The 24,256-nt window shown below is 38.6% G+C and overlaps 1 protein-coding gene and 1 long non-coding RNA gene across 2 annotated transcripts in view; one reads left to right on the top strand and one right to left on the bottom strand.

Moving 5' to 3' along the window:
- Positions 1-24,256, top strand: part of LOC117983160 (solute carrier family 22 member 3-like) — a 295,991-nt gene that overhangs the window by 167,011 nt on the left and 104,724 nt on the right. The window lies entirely within an intron of this gene.
- Positions 5,950-10,603, bottom strand: LOC138402478 (uncharacterized). The gene is made up of 2 exons (XR_011236846.1): positions 10,456-10,603; positions 5,950-9,003 (listed from the first exon to the last, which is right to left on the bottom strand). It is a non-coding gene; the product is annotated as an uncharacterized lncRNA (long non-coding RNA).

Raw genomic sequence — 24,256 nt, 5'->3', positions numbered from 1 at the left:
AACTCTATAAAATCAAAGGAGTAAGTAAATTTCTCAATGATTCGATTGAAGAGAGTGATTCGATTAGATTCGATAGAGCAGCCCTCAGATATAGTATCGCCGTTCGCCGTATGAGCACTAGAAATCCTGATGCGGCGAGATTCAATTAAATGCAGTGTAAGTGCAGATGCAAATGGACGCTCGCTAAGTGTGTGTCTGTCTATTCTATGTATATCTACTGTACTTAATATTTCTACATCGTGTATATCTACGGTAACTCTTGTCGGGCCAAAACTACTTTTAACACCAAAATTACTTTTTACACGACTCTCAAAACTACTTTTTACACTACTGCCAGCCAAAACTACTTTTAACACGACTGCCAGCCAAAACTACTTTTTACACAACTGCCAGCCAAAACTACTTTTTACACGACTGCCAGCCAAAACTACTTTTTACACGACTGCCAGCCAAAACTACTTTTTACACGACTGCCAGCCAAAACTACTTTTTACACCATTGCCAGCCAGAACTACTTTTTACACGATTGCCAGCCAAAACTACTTTTTACACGATTGCCAGCCAAAACTACTTTTTACACGATTGCCAGCCAAAAGTACTTTTTACACGACTGCCAGCCAAAACTACTTTTTACACGACTGCCAGCCAAAACTACTTTTTACACCATTGCCAGCCAGAACTACTTTTTACACGATTGCCAGCCAAAACTACTTTTTACACGACTGCCAGCCAAAACTACTTTTTACACGACTGCCAGTCAAAACTACTTTTTACACTACTGCCGGAAAAGTATGTAATATTATCAGTCTCTTATATCCCATGTGAGTTGTGAATTTCAGGCGGGCGGCGCAAGGCGGTGACGTGTCAAAGTCTGTACAAAAAACCGGGCAAGTGCGAATCTGACTCGCGCGCCGAGGGTTCCGTATTACAGTCTTATTTTTTCGACATTTCGTACGATAAAAATCTAAAACTATTTAGCATAAAAATAATTTAAAACCTGTTTTAGAATGTACAGGTAAAGATTCCCTTTCATATGATACCCTATTTGGTAGAATAATTTTACTTTGAAAGTTAAAAATAGTAATTATTTGTTCATGAAAGAGTTCGTACGGACGAAGTTGCGGGCATCGGCTAGTAAAAGAATAAAAAAATGTTCTGAATCCACCTTTAAATGGATACCAAGCCTCAATTCATCAAGTATTTTTTTTAAAGAATATTAGCCATGACAATTGACTAATATTCCCCTTTCGTCTCCAACTAAGGTTGTGCTAGGAGTAGATACGACAATAGTGCAACGGGCGGGGTTTGAACCGGCGACCTTTCGGTTTTCAGTCCACTCCTTCACCCGTTGAGCTATTGTGGTTCTATTTAGATTTTAAACCAGAGCTCTCAAAACGTAATATTCTTAAGTGTTCTTTTCACATATCGCATCGCGCTGAAATAATTACTTTCAAACAAGTTTATGAAAGCGTTCTCCATAACCTCTCGCTGTTACGCTTTGACGCTTACACTGACTCGAGAGTGAATTCCAACCCGCTGCAGAGGGATTTTAACTTTTAAAAGGTTTTCTTGTCATTTATTTTAAAAGAGATCGCGAGATAATTTTTTAAAAGTATCTATATCTCAAAATGGGGGAACAGAAATGTCATCATCGTCATCATGATCAGCTTACTGGCCCACTACACCTACTGAGCACGGGTCTTCCCTCAGAATGAGAATGGGCTTGGTCATGGCGCACTTAAGCTATAAATTTTGAACATTTTGCGTAAATACCTGACGTTGACGACCTCCCTGGCGCAGTCGTGAGGTGAGCGCTGTGGTCTTATTAGTGGGAGGTCCCGGGTTCGATTCCTGGCAGGGGTTTGGAATTTTATAATTTCTAAATTTCTGGTCTGGTCTGGTGGGAGGCTTCGGCCGTGGCTAGTTACCACCCTACCGGCAAAGCCGTGCCGTCAAACGATTTAGCGTTCCGGTACGATGCCGTGTAGAAACCAAAGGGGTACGGGTTTAATAAAAAAACTGCCATATCCCTTCCAGGTTTGCCCGCTATCATCTTAGACTGCATCATCACTTACCATCAGGTGAGATTGCAGTCAAGGGCTAACTTGTATCTGAATAAAATAAAATAAAAATAAGACTACCAGTGGTACTGACTCTGAGCACATCTAAATTTTAGAGTATTCGCAAAACACACAATTTTAAGAACATTATGGAGAACTCTCAGGCACGCAGGTTTCCTTACCAGGACAGTTATACAGGGTGTAACCAGAACGCTGGCAAAAACGAAGACAGGTGATAGTACTTACGATTGCTGATATGATACCACAAAAAAACGTGAAAAAATTATTTAAAGAATCCTATAATTTTGTAAAAGTTTACGATAATATTATATTGCAAATAAAATATCTGACTGACGCTAGAAGTCAACGAGCGTTGCGTAAGTAAACCACTCGAACAAATGCCCCGCTTATGACGTGGCATTGACCCGAGTTTTGCGCGCTATACATTGCGGGTTTGAAAAATACTAAACCACTAAAACTACAAAATGAGGCAAATGGGTATTGGTATTGGATTGTGTTTAGGTAGTATAACAATAACGCTAAGTTTTTGCAAGCGTTCTGGTTACATTCTGTATAATTTGTTACATACAGACATAGTCCACCCAGGAGCGGGGATGGGTGAACTAGTAAGGCATATTTAGTATTTGAAGTAAATATTAGCGGTGGGTGCGGTGGGTGCTATTGATTGGCGGCGGAGTGACAAGGGTCCAGCACCTTCCCGGAGCGCGTCGGCGGCAACCCTTGTAAAGTAATCATGTTTCACGCACAACTACTTGTCTACTTAAGTATTAATCCTAAACACACAAGCTTAAGAACATTATGGAGAACTCGCAGGCACGCAGGTTTCCTCACATGGACAAGCTTGATAGAGTTATACAGGCTGTAACCAGAACGCTGGTAAAAATGAAGACAGGTTAGACAGGGTACTGACTATTACTGATTAATATTAATTATAATGTCCGATTTAGAAACCCTAGAACTTTTGCCCTTAGTGTATATAAGAACAATACTTCCTTTTACAATCCCGTTGTCCGTATGTGTCGCCTGTATAATGATCTTTTCACAGCTAACCGTAATATTGACATTTTTAATAATAATTTGAACACATTTAAAAAACATATTAATCAACATTTTGCATCTTCTCCACTTTAAGTATATTTTTCATAGTTAATTTTCTTGTATTTCTTTTTTCTGTGTTTTTATAAATTGTATCTTATCAGTTAGTTAGTGCATATATTTATTTAAGAATTGTTGTGTACACATATTTAGGGTTACCGCTTAGATTTTAATCTATTGTTTTTTATTTTTATTTGGACCATTTATAGCTGAAACCTGTTTTGTGTGCCTTTATAATAAAAATAAAAAATAAAATAAAATAAAAATATGATACCACAAAAATATGTAGAAAAAATGTTTACGATATATTGCAAATCAAACATCTTACTGGCGCTAGAGGTCAACGAACGTTGCGTAAGGAAGGCACTCGAAGTCAATGCCGCGTCGTAGACGGAGCATTGACCCGAGTTTTGCACGCTGTACAATGCGGGTTTGAAAGTAATCATGTTTCACGCACAACTATTTATCTACTCACGTATTGCACTATTTGTTACTGAAAGTTCCTGGACAATGTACTAAATTGCAGTGAATTTAAAGATTTTTATTGAAAATTTTCACTTTTTTATTAAAAACTAGATGAGGCCCGCGACTTTGTCCGCTTGGATTTAGATTTTTAAAAATCCCATAAGAACTCTTTGATTTTCCGGCATAAAAAGTAGGCTATGTCTTTCCCCGGGATGCAAGCTATCTCTGTACCAAATTTCGTCAAAATCGGTTAAACGGTTGGGCCGTGAAAGGGTACCAGACAAACAGGGTACCAAAAAAACTTAACTGTCATCATTATCATCATCATTATGTCGAGCACGGATCTACTCTCAGAATGACAAGGATGTAAGTCCCAATCACACAATTTTAAGAACATTGTGGAGAACTCTCAGGCACGCAGGTTTCCTCACAAGACATACTAGATATTAGTTATATTATGGAGCATCATCTTGGCTCTAGTTGGATATTAACTGTGGTATCTGTATGTAATGGCCGCTCAGCTCTAATCGAATACCTCGCCGCTCGCTGTCCTCCGTCTATTGACTTTGTGGAGGACCCTCTCTGAGGCTATAGAATGCAATGCATCTTTCCTTTAGAGCCTCCACTCTTATGGTTGATTTACACGTATTAAGTTAACAATTAATTAACTAAATTTTAAATTAATTTTAAGTAAGCGTTTTACACGCATCCAGACAGGTAATTTAGTGAAGCTCTCAAGTTCGTTCCGAGATGAACAGCGAAGTACGTGAATTAATAAACTATTAAAAACCAGTAAAAGCTGTGATAGCCTAGTGGTTAGGACGTTCGCCTTCTAATCGGAGGTCGGGGGTTCGATCCCCGGCACGCACCTCTAACTGTTCACAGTCATGTGCGTTTTAATTAATTAAATATCGCTTGCTTTAATGGTGAAGGAAAACAACGTGAGGAAACCTGCATGCCTGAGATATCTCCATAATGTTCTCAAAGGTGTGTGAAGTCTGCCAGTCCGCAAATGGCCAGCGTGGTAGACTATGGCCAAAATCCTCCTCACTCTGAGAGGAGATCCGTGCTCTGTAGTGAGCCAGCGATGGGTTGATAATGACGATGATGAAGTACAGTAAAGAATCTCTATTTGTCTTTTCCCAACATTATGTGTTATGATATAGGTACCCGAACGACTAGAATAGAATAGATTTTTATTCAAGTAAACTTTTACAAGTGCTTCTGAATCGTCAACTAGTTCAATTTACCACTGGTTCGGAATGCCGTTCCTACCGAGAAGAACCAGCAAGAAACTCGGCGGTTGCTCTTTTCAAGAGATCAATTTACAATATTATTATACCATACTGTACAAGCAATTGCAGCCCCGTGCATTGCTAGAGCGAGTCAAATCCAAGCTTTCTTATCATTTACATAGTCTTCGACTGTATATTATGCTTTTTTTATGAGCACACTTTTAATAGATTTTTTAAACTTGTGTAAAGGCAACCCTCCACCTCCCATGGCCCCACCAACCTCTCGGTTATATGGGCCGAATCGCGGGAGGGCGCCCGTTCGGTACTTGCTCTTGGCATTTTCCCGGGGCGCCTTCTTGACTCCCTACAAATTATTTTGTCTCTTCCTTGTCCCTTATGCTCACTCTCCCCCCTTGGGGGCTAGACGTCACTAATACAGCTGTGATCTCCGCTGCTGCTCCTCCGTGGCACCTGTACGCTCCGAGCTGCTTCGCCTCTTATGCCAATGGTGCGCGAATTCCCGTAGCCGGTTGTAGTTCCCCGCCGATGAGACGAGGTCCGTGTAGAAGACCGGCCCCGCTTCCCCGCGTACGATCCCATCCAACATCGTCACTCGCAAGTCCTCATAAAGGGGACACTCCCACAGCACATGGTGCCTATCCTCGTCGCCAAAGCCGCACTCGCACGCCGGGCTCTCGCACAACGTCATCCTATGCAGGCGCGCCCGGAAACAGCCGTGTCCGATGAGGATCTGTGAGGTCTCGTAGTCCGGCGCGACCCAGGTGGCCCCGAGCCTGCCGGATACGTCTGGGAAAAAGCGTCGCAATTCGTCACCCCAAATCTCCGCAGACCACCGCTTTGTGTAAAGGCAAGTCTTAAATTGTTTGTGGAATTTTATTGATCATACCCTCAAACCTCCCCGCTCCCGCCCCGCTCCCCGCTATCGCCGAGGCCGCAGCCTTAGAAGCAACCACCCGCCCCTACCTGCTGCAGATCAACAAAACAAAACACTCCAAATGGAATCTGTGAAATACACTTGTTGAGGCTTTAGGATTTCAAATTAAAATCAAATATTCAGTAAGCAAATCGACGGTACACCCGCTCGCACTCAATGACCAGCCAAAAGTGCGAGCGTAGCGACACCATCTATTTGTGCACTATATTTACTAAACATCACATCTCTTCCTTTTTATAAATTAATTCATTATTTTAATTACAATATGATTAGCATTTAGAAACAAACAAAACAATATTTTATCCTTGAATCAACTTATTAACCTAAACTTCTTTATCAGATGTTTCTTCATGATCAATGACTTTCCAGTGACCTTCTACTTTCTTAAAGTGAACAATATTCCTCCTGTACTCTTGACCAATTTCATCATTCTTTACGTTTACGTCGCTTCCGTCAGCTCTTATTACTGTATGAGGTATTGGATTAAATTGAACAACTAATTTATTTTCTTTAATCATATTCTTCACATACAATTTCTCCCCAATCTCCAATTCTCTATCTGTAGCAATTCTCTATCTGCAGCCTTTCTTTTCCTATCTTCTATTAATTTGTTTTTCTCTTTTTTTTTCTTTGTCTCTATCTCTTACTTCCGAATCATTATAATTATGTTCAAGGTCCGTTAGAAAAGGTAATTTGTCTCTAAATTGTCTTCCATGGAACAACTCTGAGGGGGATTTCCCTGTGGAAGGATGAGGAGTACTGTTATACCCCATTAAATATTTTAGCAAATCATCTTTCCAATCAGTTTTCGTCTTTTCATGGGTACTGGTGGATTGGGTGCCGAGACTAAAGTACACCCTCTGCAATTTTTACAGTATTTTCAGTATCTTTATCTATATTTGGCCACCAGACTTTTATGAGAAACATCTTGTAATTATTTACTGAAGTATCCCACACATTATTTATTAAAGCATTCTTCACTAATTTGAACTCATCATCATCATCATTAGATGCTTCAATAATCGATTTAAGGGATAATGCTACTGGACGCGCGTATTGGACAATCTGGTTAACATGATGTTCATTTTCAATAGGGCTATTTTGTGCACTAGTACCCGTACATAGACGGGATAGTGGATCAGCTATATTAGATTTTCCAGGTTTATATATGACTTTATAATCATATGATTGTAAACGGGGGACCCAGCGCTCGATTCTTGCGCAAGGCTTTGAGTACTGCTCCTAAACCCACAGGACTCGCATCAGCAAAGTAATTGCCGAATGGGTTCCGTTAGGGTTGACAAATTAGGGATCCATTTTCCAACAAATTTGAATAATCCTAGAAAACTTTTGTCCCTGAGTACTTTTAATGCGTGTTGAAACCTAGCATCATGTTCTTTTTCATCTCGCCCAAAAACAACAATGTCATACAACAATGTAACTATAAAGTTTACAACTCCTTCGCATGGCAATAATATTCTCTCCATAATTTTTTGAAAATGTTCAGGTGCGCACGATATTCCAAACATTAATCGTTTGTATATGTAAAGCCCTTTGCTTGTCATAAAAGTTGTAATTTCTCTGCTATTTTCTGTGAGTTCAATCTGATGAAAAGCATTCTTAATATCTAATTTTGAGAAAAATTTTGCTTTGCCAAATTTGGGAATGAACTGTTCCATGGTGGGCAGTGGATGGTTTTCTGTAATGATGGCTTTGTTAGCAGCACGCATATCCAAACAAATACGAATATCATCGTCAGGCTTTAGAACCGGTACCATTGGAGAAACCCAAGAAGATGGTTTATTTACAGTTTCCATGACGTCCATTTTTACTAGTTCCTCTATTTTTGTTTATCTTTGATTCCAAAGGAATTGGGACTCGTCTATAAGGTTGACAAACTGGAGGAACTGTTTTGTCAATAGTTATCTCTAATTGGACATCTTTGAATTTGGGACATTGATTTTGTTCAACGAAATTTACATCAAAACCTAGTTTTAGTATGTTAAGGGCAATGGCAGTTTCTTTACCTAAAAGGTTTCTTGAATCATTTTCAATGACATAAAATTTTGTTGTTAATGATTTAGAACCTACTTTTATTTCTGCATCAAATGAACCTAATACTTTTAGTGGGTGTTTAGCACCGTACGCCATAAAAGTTTTGTCTGAAGACTTTTGTTGATTGAAAACTAGAACTTCAGACCGTTTCATAAGTTGCCAAGTTTTATCATTTATAGTATTGGATCTACTGCCTGAATCAAGTCGTCCATGTGGAAAATGTAGTCTACAGATGTAGACTCTTTATTTTTTGGGGGCTCTTTATTTTTGGGGTTTTCCACTTTGGGTTTTTTAGCTTTAATTTTGTCGTTTGCAGTGAGGTTAGAACCTTTTCTTTTATTTGCCCTAGTTCTACAGTGTTTCTGAAAATGACCTTTGAAACCACATTTCACGCAATTAGCGTTTATTGCAGGGCAGGAACTGCTGTCACTACTGTGATTTTTGCTGCCACATCGGCAACAGATATCAGCCTCTGTTCTAGTAAACCGCTTGGCTGTTTTGATATCAATTTTATTAAGGCTGGTAGTTGTTGCATTTGTGCACTGTCTATCGTGAAACTCGTTCAACTGCCGTTCGACCGTTTCTAAAGTGTTTGCCTCTGTTATGATTTTTTCAATTGTTGCTGTATCACCTAGTAGTAAAATATTCTTCCTCAACTTAGTCGAACTACACTTTTCTGTAATTTGGTCAATAAGACTTTCATTTTCATTTGCAAAATTGCATTTAGAACTTTGTCGTCTTAGACGAACCAAAAATTTTTCAAACTTTTCATCTGGTTCCTGCTTCATCAACCGAAAAATATGCCTTTCAAATAAATAGCTTTGTTTAGGGGAAAAGTACTCGTCCAATTTTTTAATCGCAATGTCATAAACGTCAGTCGTATCAGGGTCAGTCACATGAGCTCCGGGTATATTGAAATATATGTCTTGTAGTGGCATGCCTCCGGAATGTAATAACATTGCACGTTTTATGTTTTGGTCGTTAGTACTTGCTGCTATGAAATATATTTCTAAAGGCACGTTTCCATCTTTCCCAACGGGAGCTAATGGAAGTGGGATCACCTTCACAATCAAATGGTTCTAATGTCGTCACTTGTGATTGGGACATGTTGGACGATCTGTGAATAAGGGAGAAGGAACCTCGTTACTAATTAAATTATTTAGATATGCATATACCTATGTACAATATACATATACCTTATTTAAATTGACTGTAACTTTTAGTTTAAGAATGTTGGTCAATTAATACAGAAAATCACAAGACTGTCTTTGAATGTGATTCTGTTATATAGCTAAGGTAGGCACATGAAAAGTTCGTTGATGGCTGATGAATTACTTCATTAATAACGATAGACAGTGCAAAATGCAATCGATTTGACTTCACTTCCATTTGGTAGTTACTTGGCCTTAACAGGTTTTATTTTGATTTTGTGACACTTCATACGCATGAAGGTATTTCGTTTTAACTACATTTAGTTATATAGTTATGACTTCAAAGTTATTGAAGTGGTCAGTGCTTGGTTAAAACAGGTAAATTAACGATAATATTTTCGTTGGTACATTTGGCTGATTGATCGAAAATCATACATATGTATTTCGTTTTAACCACATTTATTTCGTTATGACTTCAAAGTTATTGAAGTGGTAAAAGTACTTGGTTAAAACAAGTAAATTAACGATAATATTTTCGTTGGTACATTTGGCTGATTGATCGAAAATCATACGTATGTATTTCGTTTTAACCACATTTATTTCGTTATGACTTCAAAGTTATTGAAGTGGTAAAAGTATTTGGTTAAAACAGGTAAATTAACGATAATATTTTCGTTGGTACATTTGGCTGATTGATCGAAAATTTCGATAGGTAAGTATAATAGGTATAGGTATTAATTTGCGAACAGATTTGGTCAACAATACGTAAACTATAATCGTAATTGAATACTTCTTTTTAGCACCTACCTTACTCATCCTATTTGCTTATTATCGAAATTTAGACAGACACCAAATAAAATGCCGTAATGTATCAACACAAAAGGTAGGAATTTGTGTTATTCGATAATGCATTGATTTATAATAGTAGGTATAGACGAGGGCTCACAACCGAGTCGGAATCGTTCAAATCGTTCAAGTGGCTCGGGTGTCGGCACACATAATTATACACATCTATGTTTCTTATTACGAAACGTAGAAAAAGTTTTATAATATCAACGACTTCAGTTTATAATAAACTTAACACTTATATATAAAGTCTAATAACGTTTGCAAAATATTTATATATAAGACCTATTTTCATTGACAATAAATTTAAAATATTCGAATTCTCAAATAATAATAAAATATTTATTTTAATATAAAACTTAATAGCTGTACCTAAACAATAAGTCCAAAATGAAATAATTAGAAATAAGCTTTTTGGCCGATATTTTCGGGCCGCATTTGAGGTACTAATTCTATTAAGCTACTTCTCCATTTCTTTTCTTATCCAAAACAGTTTGTGAAATTCATATTTTGTTGTTGACCAATTTCTGTAAGCCGGTACATACCTAATTTGAGTGATAAAATTTACTTACTGCGCTTGTATTCGTCGCCAAATGTGAAATACACTTGTTGAGGCTTTAGGATTTCAAATTAAAATCAAATATTCAGTAAGCAAATCGACGGTACACCCGCTCGCACTCAATGACCAGCCAAAAGTGCGAGCGTAGCGACACCATCTATTTGTGCACTATATTTACTAAACATCACAGAATCCAATTTTAATTCAATCACGAGCATCCCATTGATTCACCCCAAATGGAAATAATTCCTAAAAGGTTCAATTTAACTGAATTCCAATTTATTCGCATTCGATTGCAATTATTTACCATTTGCGGCGACATAACTGAATCGCAGTCCCCATGAATGAAACCATTCCAATAATGTTTTATTGCGACATTTAGGGATAGTTTGCATCTATTGAGAGCTCGGCTGGGAGAGTGCACTTGATCAAGTAGAAACAATCATGAAATGTTTTATTTTGCACTAGCTTATGCTCGCGACTTCGCCCGCGTTGACTACACAAATTTAAAACTCCTATTTCACCCCACTAGGGTTGAATTTTCAAAAATTCGTGCGTTGTTAGATCAGTCAGTCAGTCAGTCAGTCAGCTTTTCCTTTTATATGACAGACTACAGCTCACGTTGGCTTTGAATTTTTGTTTATAACATACCTGGTACCTACCGCACTTAAGCCAATACACCTACTTAACTATTTTTCACCCGACCCGGAAATCGAACCCAGGACCACGTCATCCGCTGTCGAAACTACTAACCACCAGACGAATGAGGCAGTTGAAATATACCACAGTAATAATACGCAGTCAAATACAATGACGTCACTAAATCTCCAATATTAAGATCATAAATCGTCACCGTCACTTTGGGCCCGTCGTATAAACCCAACAGAGGCACGGGTCAAAGTGCATTTGATAAATGATGACAGCTCTACGCATTTAATTGTGAATATTAAATTCCTAGCTTATGGTCCAATATCCAACTGCCGCCAGACGTTCCTTATTATCTGAGAAACAAAATTTGTGAGATAGAGTAGTGCACGTAAAAACATTAATTACTTTTCTTAATGTTTGAGTGCAGATTTTTATGTATATTTCCTATGTATGATACACGATACACAGTGTATCATAATCTAAAAATTACAACTCAGTCTATAAGTAAGATAAACCATGTTATTTATACTTGTGTTGACAGGAAGTGTGGCAGTATTGAATATTAATTACTAACGATATTCTGTAAAACATACATGAAAATCAGCAGTCCGACTTTAGGAAGAGTAAATATTTTTTAAATAGATATTTTTAGTAGCTGAAACCTATAAATTGACCCACGGTACAAACTAGCAGATATGCGTACCTACGTTAATAGTAGGTACAGGTAGGAATGCGAATATTCGTTACATCACTAGTACACACTAACACTACTCTATCTCAGACATTTTGTTTCTCAGAAAATAAGGAAGGTCTAGCGGCACTGAGATCTTGCAGACGAGTCAAATATTATTAACATTGTAAACAGTATGAAATTCACAGTAAATTCACTCTGAATAACATAAACCTCATATAAGATTTCTGGAAGGGATCGCTTCAAGCGATAAGGTCGCTATGCAAATAAGCTTTCTTGACGTTGTGGCAGATATTGGAATTTAGTTGTATTTTGTTCATAGTAATTTTAGTTTACAGTGAACCCCTCCAATTATAAAGCTTGTGCTAGGAGTAGGTACGACAATAGTGTAACGGGTGGGATTTGAACCGGTGACTTTCGGTTTTCAGTTCGCTCCTTTAACCGTTGAGCTATCGAGGCTTTATTATATACACGTGTAGAAACAAAAGCTTTTTTGACTTTGTAGTGGTTTTGGAAGTCGGTTTTTTAATTATTTTTTTCCTTTTGAGGTACGGAACCCTAAAAAAACGAACTATGCCGCTAACCTAGTCCAACTGTTAACATATCGGGCACGTATTTAGGAGCTGATATTTACAGCCGGGAAACAATATTTATTGACACTGGAGTGACAAGGGTCAAACACCAAACGCGCTTTCTTGCGTACTTTGTAAATTGTTTCGAGGATGTTTTGTACCTACTTACCAAACATTTAGACAACTTGGTTATCTTATTTACGTAACTTGAATTATACGTAAACGTTTTTAGTAAAGCAAGCTGTGATAGCCTGGTGGTTAGGACGTCCGCCTTCTAATCGGAGGTCGGAATTCGATCCCCGGCACGCACCTCTAACTTTTCGGAGTTATGTATGTTTTAAGTAATTAAATATCACTTGCTTTAATGGTAAAGGAAAACATCGTGAGGAAACCTGTGGCCCTACCGCGGTTGTTTGACAGCTACAATGTCACGATCGCAATCATCTCTGATTGGTTAATGCTCGCTTACTATTGGCTACAATGCATTGTTGCAACAAGAATCGCACAAATTCAGCCAATCAGAACAATTGAGATTGTAATAATGATTGATGCAGGTTTTAGACAATCGCCCTGCTGCATGCCTGAGAGTTCTCCATAATGTTCTCAAAGGTGTGTGAAGTCTACCAATCCGCACATGGCCAGCGTGGTAGACTATGGGCAAAACCGTTCTCAGTGTGAGAGGAGCCCGTGCGCTGTAGTGAGCCGGCGATGGGTTGATCATTATGTTTTTAGTAAAACCTTCTTTAGTAGAAATAGAAAATAGAAAATTGTGGAAGGATCGGAGGGAGGCCTTTGCCCAGACGTGGGACAGCACAGGCTGATTTAGATTTAGATTCTTTAGTAGGTACCGTTAAACTAAAAGGAGACAAACACATAATATTATATATATGATCTTTTTTAATATATAATTATTTTATTGATATCTAAATATATAAAAGGAAAGGGTGACTGACTGACTGACTGACTGACTGACTGACTGACTGACTGACTGACTGATCTATCAACGCACAGCTCAAACTACTGGACGGATCGGGCTGAAATTTGGCATGCAGATAGCTATTATGACGTAGGGATCCGCTAAGAAAGGATTTTTGAAAATTCGACCCCTAAGGGGGTGAAATAGGGGTTTGAAATTTGTGTAGTCCACGCGGACGAAGTCGCGGGCATAAGCTAGTTATTATATAAAAAACAAAAATACCAAACTTATTCTAGAACATAAAAATTACAAATCGAATATATCATCTAAACCACCGCAACGAGGCAGGGTGCCCAGTTTTAGAATGTACAGGTGAAGACCTTTCATATGATACCCCACTTGATATAGTCACTCACTTCGAAAGTTGAAAATACTAATTATTAGTTCATGACCACATTTTTTTTTTGTGTGATCTAACCCTAAATCACGGTTTTCAGATTTTTCCCCAAATGTCAGCTATAAGATCTACCTACCTGCCAAATTTCATGATTCTAGTTCAACGGGAAGTGCCCTGTAGGTTTCTTGACAGACAGACAGACAAACAGACAACAAAGTGATCCTATAAGGGTTCCGTTTTTCCTTTTGAGGTACGGAACCCTAAAAAGTGTTATTTTTAGTACCCTTTGTGTGCAATTCCGACTCGCACTTTACCGGTTTTTATTGCAAACACATGAGGCTATCTTCTCGCGACTAATTATTGTGAATACTTTTTCGTTATCACTCACAGATGGCGTTGTAGTACTTTACATATCGTTTTTAACGTATTATTCGCAAACAGATAAAGCCTACTAAGGAAGTATGCCGTAGCTGAAGAACCTCGGGGTCACCAATTATTTGTTTAAAATAAACAATTTAATTTTTGAAAGAAGATACGTTTTGTTTATGTATCTTTTGATAATGTATATTGTATGATTCCGAATCACGCTAGGCAGCAATGTAGCGGAACATTGCTTCGTAGCTCGGAATGTACTATCATAATTATAAGCTTATAGAGAGAGTCAGGGTCATCTCCGTTTAGTCGGATCGACCAGACGGGGGTACGGGCCTTGAGAAATAGAAATAGAAATAGTTTTTTATTTGCCAGAATGTGGTACAATTTGGTCTTAAATCTATTTTGAGCCCTTGACATTCAACCAATAATTTGGTGTGCAGCTTATTATAGTAACTACATTATCATAGAATAATAAAGTGTGAAAATTAACAATCAATAATCTACTTAACTTATTTCTAGTTTAATATATTATCTTTGTTTATATTTAAATGTATCTATCTAGAAAGTACCTAATGTTAACAATATGATTTTATTCAAATATAAAAAACCCATGTCAATGTCAATAATAATTATTAAAAAAAAAAGAAGAATACATGTTCTTCAGTTTAAAAAAATAGAAATAACAATCCTAGAATAACACCACAATAGTCATATCCATATCAATGAGTCAGTCATATCAATCATAAATTATTAAATATTTTTTTTTTTTTTTCCTACCATAAAGCACCATTATAAAATGGCAGCTTTATTACTACTACCATCTAGCCTATGGGCTAATAAGTAATATTATTCTAGCTTAAACTTCTACTTATAATTAATTTTTAAATCTAATTTACAGTCCAATAACTGTCCTTAGTTTATTCTAACACGTACTTACAGTTCACTATGTTCTTGTGACCTAGAAAAATAAAGTACCACAAGCACTATTACACAAACGCTGCACTTATGTACTTTTTAACACTAATTCGAACGGCTTGGTTCTTTTGAGCCTCCTTTTGATATCCATGTTATCTAGAAGCTTCACAGCCTCCAAATTAACATGATGGCGAAGTCGATGTTGGTGGGCTTCTGCGTACTTTTGGATGATTTTGTTTACGAACTCTATCTTAAGGTCCCTGTGGAGATCGTGATTTCTTACATACCAGGGTGCATTTGTTATTTCCCTGAGTACTTTGTTCTGGAATCTCTGTATTACTTGAACATTGGTCGGTTTAGTACACCCCCAGAGTTGTATACCATACGTCCATACAGGCATCAGAACTTGCTTGTATAGCATAAGTTTATTATGTAATGAGAGCGTGGAATGCCTTCCAAGCAGCCAATACATTTTTTTGTAGCGTAATTCTAACTCCTCACGTTTCTTTTTAACATGAGCTTTCCACCGAAGCTTTGCGTCAAGCGTCATACCCAAGTACTTCGCTGTATTTACGTAGGGAATAAGTTGCCGATTTAGATAAATTGGGTGATATTTTGGTAACTTATTGGTAAAATCTATATGCATAGATTTCGACTCGTTTAGCTTAATTCGCCACTTTATAGTCCAATCGTTGACTTTATTTATGGCAGCTTGAACTTTTTCTACTGCTTCTTCGTGACTTTCTCCAGTTGCTATTATGGCAGTATCATCAGCGAATGTTGCAATAGTGTTATTTTCTAGTGCTGGAATATCACAGGTGTATAATAAGTACAGGACCGGACCTAAGACACTTCCTTGTGGTACCCCAGCTTTAATTTCCTTGAGTTCAGAATACGCATCTTCTTGACGAACTCTAAACCATCTATTTGAGATGTATGATTCAAGAATATCTGCAAATGACTTTGGTAGCATATTTCTGAGTTTATAGATAAGCCCTTCGTGCCACACTTTATCGAAAGCTTGCGCTACGTCTAAAAAGACTGTAGAACACACTTTTTTATTTTCTAATGATTTCTCTATTATGTCAGTAATTCTGTGGACTTGATCTATCGTTGAGTGTTTTTCACGGAATCCAAATTGGTGATCTGGTATTAATTTTCTCTCCTCTAGTATAGGTTTTATTCTTTTGAGTAACAGTTTTTCAAATAATTTTGAAATAACTGGTAATAAAGAGATTGGTCTGTATGATGTTGTTTCATGGGGTGGTTTCCCCGGTTTAGCGATCATAATAACTTCAGCAACTTTCCATAACTCAGGTACATGTCTTAGTCTAAATGATGCATTTATGAGATTGGTAAGTTTCACTAAAGCTTTCCGAGGTAGGTTTTTTAAAATTTCTCCGGTAATGAGATCATATCCTGGAGATTTTTTTTTGCTTAAATTGAACTTTATTTCTTCAGATACTTCCTTTGGTGTCACAAGTCTGATATTTTGCAGGTCATCTTGTCTTTCTTCATTCTCACTGAAATCAATTGTATGGCCCTCATTTGGTTGGAATATATCTTCCAGATGCTGAGCGAATCTATTAGCTTTTTGAATGTTATTGATAGCCCATTTTCCGTTTGATTCTTTAATAGGTGGTATATGTGTGATAGGTCTTTTTAGATTACCTGTTACTTTCCAAAGAGAATAGTCAGTTTCTCGGTCATTGGTCAAGCTTCGTAGGTAATCATTTAACTTAGTGTCATTATGACTTTTGATTGCTTTCTTGATTGTTTTCGCGAGTTTGTTCAGTATTCTTTTGTCTTGTGGCGATCTCGAGGCATGCCATTTTTTTCTCTGCTTTCTCTTTGTTCTAATGAGCTGTATAATTTCCTTAGGATAGGTGGTACCCTTACTCCTTTTTTTTATCGATGGCGTATTATTCCAGGCTGATTTTTGTATGTCTGTTATAAATTTAGCTACTTCCATATTGAGCTGGTCTTGGCATTTTAAGGGGACCTTTAGGTTTATAGTACTGTCTAACTCTATTTTAAAGCTTTCCCAGTCTGTATTGTTATTCACTAGAGTTATCTTGGTTTCTTTGAATGCAATGTTATGTTTATTCAATATTAACAATATTGGTGAATGGTCCGAATTCATGTCATATTTTCCTTCAATATTTAGGTACCTTGGTGAGATGTTCTTAGTTATAAAGAAGTCTATCAGATCTGGGGTTTTTTGAGGATCAGTAGGCCAATAGGTCGGCATACCTGTACTGATCGCGTCGCATCCCAAGTCTTTGATCGCACTCAGCAATTCTTTACCTTTTGTTGTTGTTAGTCTGGAGCCCCAGAAAATATTTTTGGCGTTAAAATCTCCACCAATTATAAATCTGTGTCCATATTGTCTCAAGAAACGCACGTATTCATATTTTTTTAGAGAATGCCTTGGTGGGCAGTATATGGCTACAATTGTAATTGGGTATCGTTCTGTTTTAATATTTACTGCCACTGCTTGGATTTCAGACTCTTCGTATTTACTTTCTTCGTAGTGACAAATACTCTCTTTTATTATAACAGCACTACCTCCTCTGGCTGAATTATTAGGATGTAGGGCGTGATATACTTTATATCCATTAAATTTGATGTAGGATTCTTTTGTGAAATGTGTTTCGGAGATCAAACATATGTCGATATTTTCAGTATCTAGGACTACTTGTAGCTCATGTTGATGTTGGAATAGTCCATTAGAATTCCATGCCAATAGTTTTAGTTCTTTTTCCATTATTTGGTTTTAAAAGGGGCTTTGTTAGTGCCATTTTCAAGTTTTCGCAGGCGATCATCGAATGATGACATAAATTTCAAGATCTCGTCTAGTTTATTTAAGGTAGGATCGCTCGTGTTATTACTGTTGGACATTTTGTTTGAGGCTACTTGTGCATATGTTACCTTTTTACTAGGATTTTCTTTGTTAATTTCGGGAAGTCGCACATTTTTAGCAACTGGAGTTTGTTTTGTAATACCACTTGTTGCTTGAGTGTTTTGAGAAGATGGTTTTTTGTATTTCCTGTTCCTGATGGATTGCATTTCCTTGGCTACTATGCAGCCTCTATAGTTAGCTGGATGAGCTTCCCCACAGTGTACACATTTAGGTTTCTGCTCAGCTGGTTTTTTGCATTCAACACTTAGATGTTTTCCAGTGCATTTGACACATCTTGGCTCTCTGGAGCAATACTTCTGGGTGTGCCCATACGTTTGACATTTTTTACACTGTGGTATGAGCTTCGATGATTTCAGTGGATGTATTTCCACTTTGCATCCAAGAATCGAGGTGATTCCATAAATTTTGTCGATGTCTTCCCCATTCGTAAAACTTAGCAGGAACATGTTTAGTGGTTCCTTGTTTTTCCACCTTAGCTTATTGACGGCATTTTCAACCTTAAACCCTTTATTCTGAAGGTCTTCGATTATTCTTTCTGGCTTACAGGTAAAATGCAGCTTTTTGGCCATGACTTTAATGGGCCTATCTTGCTTGTTTTCAAAAGAATGCCACAGGAATTTCCCTGCAGTCAATGTTTTAGTGATTGACCGATATGTATCTTCATTGTTAGCATTTATTTTAACATTGTTGCCATTTAACATTTTAATTCGAAAAGAATCTCCAGAAGGACCTTCTGTTAATAAGTCATAGAATGACTGATAATTTGTTACGTCATCTACTATTATTGGCGGGGGTGGTGGAATTTTCTTTTTCCTTTCCTTACTAAGACTGGTCGAGGAATCATCATGCTGATTGGTGGATGTGGACTGCTCGGGGGAGGTGTTCAATTTTCTTTTCTTCCTGCTTTTAGCTCTAATCCATTCTGTCTCTCTGGCTAATTCTTCTTCATCCGTTTGATATTCCGCTGGTTGCGGTGAAGTTTCCTTGGTGGTATTATTCTGGCTAGTATCCATTGTATTTTCTTTCGACAGAAATTTTATTTTATTTTTTAGCTCCAATATTTGCTTCTCCATAGATGTAATTATGAGCTGAAGCTTCTCGTTTTCCGCCTTTTTCTCAGAGAATGCTTTAAAAAGCATATGCTCTGTTTCGGTGATTAATTTTATTTCTGAACCCATAGTTGCAGTATAATAGTAGTATAGCTGCGATTTATTATTTTACAATTTATTCTGACACGACAAAACGCAAAACTAGGTCATTATGTCGAACGCGGTCGACCATCGGCGGCCGAGACGCGGCGTCAGCAGATTACGCTGCGATGCGCGTATTGCGATTAAGACACGGTTGTTTTCGACGAAAACCAAACACGGACTGATGAAATTATTAAATATAAACATTTTATCCGCCTCTTTAAAATTAAAAAAAGTCACTTATAAGGTTTTAGATACTCCTTAATTGAATAGTAGCACTTCTCAATCAAACTTGAGGCTTTGCCTCCTTACCCGGGCGGGTCGCTGGGCATCTCTGTGCCCAGGTGTTTTGCTTTAGCCTTCTCGGCTAGGGCCTGCCATCTTGGCTTGGGCCCTGGTGGTTAGGTGTTTCCGTTATTATTTCGCCACGCAGCGGGTGGATGGTGGTGGGTGGTGGTGGGATATTGTAGGTCCGTGATAGGAGGTAGGTCTCTGCACGACGGCGCTAGGCGTGCCGTCTTGTGCAGAGACCGTGTCAATTCCGGTGGGTGTCTCGTCGTCTGATGGGGTCGATGGGGACCAGTAGTTCCGCGACAGGGCTGTGACAGCTGGCTGGCTGCTGCGTGCAGCGTGGTTCGGAATCATACCTTTATTAGCAAAATATTTAATTAATTATTAGGGTTCCATACCCAAAGAGTAAAAAAGTAGCCCTATCTATACTTCTATACTCTATACTAATAAATAAAATTGAAGTGTCTGTCTGTCTGTGTCTATAATTTCGAAATAACTACCTCAAATTAAGCTCAGATGGTAATTTGAACTGTACTATAACTGAATCACACGTTTTTAAAAAATTTGTCTGTCTGTTTGAACGGGCTAATCTTCGGAACGGCTGAACCTATTTTGACGGGACTTTCACAGGCAAGTATAGGATTAAGCAGGGAGTTACATAGGCTACTTTTATAACCGACTTTCAAAAAAGGAGGAGTTGTGTTTTCCTACCTAAATACGCCGAAATCTCCGTGATTTCTGAACCGATCTGAGTAATTTTTTTTTAATCCATAGAGAAACTTTGCGACATAAAAAATTTGGATTCCAACTACTGAATCCTGATGCTGTACTGGACCTGACCACAAAAAATAGTAGGATTTAGTGACTGTCGTTTACAAATTAACTAATTATGCTCGCGACTTCGTCCGCGTGGTCTACACAAATTTCAAACCTCTATTTCACCCCTTAGGGGTTAAATTTTCAAAACTCCTTGCTTAGCGGATGCCTATACGTCATAATAGCTATCTGCATGCCGAATTTCAACCCGATCCGTCCAGTAGTTTGGGCTGTGCGTTGATAGATCAGTCAGTCAATCAGTCACCTTTTCCTTTTATATATTTAGTGTATTCTTTTAAAGTAATTTTATTGGATTTATATAGTTAAGTAGGTCTGTTTCACTATACAAACTTCATACGACTCTGGGGCAATTTTAGGCCGTCTTTGACTTTTGATAGATTCCACGATAGATTGTATTGTAGGTATTGTGCGCGACAGATCGAGTTGGCAATCGGGGTGGGGACGCCCCGCATACCCGCACAGCCCCCGCGCTAACCCGGTGGGGGATAGCGCGGGTGACGTGCGGGTGTGCGGGTGTCCCCTCACCTCATACCCCGATTGTCATCTCGACCTTTCAAGTACTATAACATCTATTTTAGCGTTTAAACTACCGTGAGTGATTTCCATTATAAATACTATCTGTCCCGGCTTACTCACGTGTGTAGTCGACGTTAGCCCGACTAGTTTCGAACCCATCCGGGGTCCTTTTTCAAGGGAGTCCGTCCGCGCACGCGCCGCGGTTTTGACCCCCTTGAAAAAGGACCCCGGATGGGTTCGAAACTAGTCGGGCTAACGTCGACTACACACGTGAGTAAGCCGGGACAGATAGTATTTACTATAACATCATACATATTGTATCATAGCTGATTCCTGCGACTTCGTCCGCGTGGATTTACGTTTTTTAAAATCCCGTGGGAACTCTTTGATTTTTCGGGATTGTTGTCGTTGCTTGGTACCTACAATCTTTAAAATATCCCCTTTCTAACAAAAAAAGAATGAATGAAATCGGACTACGCGTTAATGAATTACAACTCAGTATACATTTTAACTTCCGTCACCTCTCCTACGGGAACCATGCTGAATTTCGGGATAAAAAGTATCCTATATTCTTCCTCATAGTATGACCTCAAATCGTACCAAGTTTCATTGGAATCCATTCAGTAGTTTCAGCGTGATGCACGGCCGTGATACAGACAGACAGACAGACAGACAGACAGACAGACAGACAAAAATGAAAAAAATTACAGTTTTGGGTTCAGTATCGATTATAGAGTGCCCTCAAAAAAAATTTTTCAAAATATCTTCAATGTACAGAATTGACCTGTTACAGTTTTATTATAAGTATGTACAGAATTTGACCTGTTACAGTTTTATTATAAGTATATTGATGATATACACAGATGGCGAAAATCCTGATCCTTTTTAGCTAAACGTATTCGGGTAAAAAGTAAAACATGGAAACAAAAAAAAACACTTAAACTGAACAAAAACCCAAAAAAGGGAACGTATCATGTCGGGGTCTCCAAGGAAAATAATATAAAAGCTGAAAGGGTACGCGCTGTTACAATAATAAAGGCTGCAACAAACAGAACGCGCATCGGAAAAGAGACGGTAACACTGCCGATGATCGCTTGGATAGATAGTAGTTAGGACGTCCGTCTCCTAATACAAATGTTGATATAAGTCAGTCAGCAGCATATAAAATGCTCGACTTCGTCACATGGAATACACATGGAATAATCGGGGGACGGGAGTTCGATCCCGAGCACGCACCTCCAACTTTTCGGAGTTATGTGCATTTTCAAGTAAATAAAATAGCACTTTTATTGATCCCCCTGAATAACCCCATGTTGGAATCTAGTGGGAAAACCGCTGAAGGGAGTAATTTATTACAGTTAGCAGTGCGTCGAAAAAAGATCTAGCACAATTGGTGGTCGAAGTGCACCAGGCACCCAGGTACGATTGTAGAAAAAGGAAGGTGGAATAAGGTCAAACCACTCATCAGAACACTTCCCGTCATAAAGTCGATTGAACACGCAAAGGGAGTTTAGTGTAGAGCCTCGATAGCTCATCGGTTAAAGGAGTGGACTGAAAACCGCCGGTTCAAATCCCACCCGTTGCACTATTGTCGTACCTACTCCTAGCACAAGCTTTACGCTTATTTGGAGGGGAAAGGGGAATATTAGTCAACAATTAACTTGGCTAATATTCTTTAGAAAAAATATTATGTCACACTTTTTGTGCTCGAGCTGCTGCACTTTTCTCACACCGCGCGGCTTTGTCACGTTTTGTGTGAATCAGGCCTTATAATAATAAATCACCATTCCATCTCCGCCGTCCTAAACACACATCTCATAGAAATATACACGGCTTTGTGAAGAGTATGGAAGGGCATGTTATATATTGTTATATAATTTAATTGTGTAGTGGAGCTATTTAGTTAGAGCCTCAATAGCTCAACGGGTAAAGGAGTGGACTGAAAACCGAAAGGTCGACGGTTCAAACCCCGCCCGTTGCATTATTGTCGTACCTACTCCTAGCACAAGCTTGACGATTAGTTGGAGATGAAAGGGAAATGTTTGTCATTTAACGTAGCTAATATTCTTTTTTTTAAATGCCACTCCAAAACATAACCAGCCCAGACAAAATCTTTTCATCATCATCATCAACCGATAGACGTCCACAGCTGGACATAGGTCTCTTGTAGGGACTTCCACACGCCACGGTCTTGCGCCGCCTGAATCCAGCGGCTCCCTGCTACTCGTCTGATGTCGTCCGTCCACCTAGTGGGGGGTCTTCCAACGCTGCGTCTTCCGGTGCGAGGTCGCCATTCCAGCACCTTGGGACCCCAACGTCTATCGGTTGTACGAACTATGTGCCCTGCCCATTGCCACAATCTTTTAATCTGGTTGATATAAAACCCTTTAAAGCCTGACAGGCGCAGCATTCATTTTTAAATTTACTTCAGTCGGCTTTAAAAGCGTCAAAGCGTAGTGAAAGGTTATGAAGAGAATGCTTTTAAAATAATTACTTCACTGGAACGAGCGGACTGAAAAAATTATAATGAAGATAATATATTTTGTTTACGTTTCATTTATTTATGTAAAAACGGCGCTGAAACGTGGACACTGACAGTTGGCCTTGTCCACAAGTTCAAAGTCGCTCAGTGTGCTATGGAGCGGGCTATGTTAGGTATCTCTCTGAGGGACAAAATACGTAACGAGGAAATCCGTAGGAGAACCAAAGTGACCGACATAGCCCAACGAATAAGCCAGCTGAAGTGGCAGTGGACAGGCCACGTCTGCCGCAGAACCGATGGCAGATGGGGCAGACGTGCTCTGGAGTGGAGACCGCGTATCAGTAAGCGCAGTGTGGGACGACCTCCAACCCGCTGGACTGGCGACCTTAAGAAGATAGCGGGAAGTGGGTGGATGAGGAAGGCGGAGGATCGTGTGTGGTGGCGTGCTCTTGGGAAGGCCTATGTCCAGCAGTGGACGCAAACAGGCTGATTGATTGATTTATGTAAAAACTAGCTGACCCGCCCCGGCTTTGCTCGGGTGGAATTTAGAAAATCGAGGTGGGGGTTGAATTTTCGAAAATCCTGTAACGTATTTCTTCATTTGTGACTGAAAACCCACATACTAATTTTAATGCAAAAAACTTGAAAAATGACGGACTTTCATACAAACTTTCATCCCCTATTATTTTAAGCTTCTTAGTAGGTATTAGTAAATATTAGTATTTTCAATTTTCAAAGTTCAAACTATACCAAGTGGGGGGTACTTGTACATTCTAAAACAGATTTTTATTTATTTTAATGCATAATAGTTTTTTGAATAGAATGTCTTTTGTAGGGAACGTTCGTAAAGGACTAAGAGCCAGCGAGTGCCAGATCTTCGTTTATTTTATAAAAAGCTAAAAGTTTATCTGCGTATTGTCCCCAACGCAGGGAGGAACGATCATCAACTATGAAGTTTTAGTCATGGTACATTAGTACTATTATATTATTCTGTGGTCATGGTGACTTTTCTAAAGTTTAAGGGTGTCTGGCAGGGGGATTAAAAAAATACGAATTAAAAT

This window comes from Maniola hyperantus, chromosome 6, assembly GCF_902806685.2.
Source record: "Maniola hyperantus chromosome 6, iAphHyp1.2, whole genome shotgun sequence".
Classification (NCBI taxonomy): Eukaryota; Metazoa; Arthropoda; class Insecta; order Lepidoptera; family Nymphalidae; genus Maniola; species Maniola hyperantus.
This window is presented reverse-complemented; position numbering and strand designations above follow the sequence as displayed.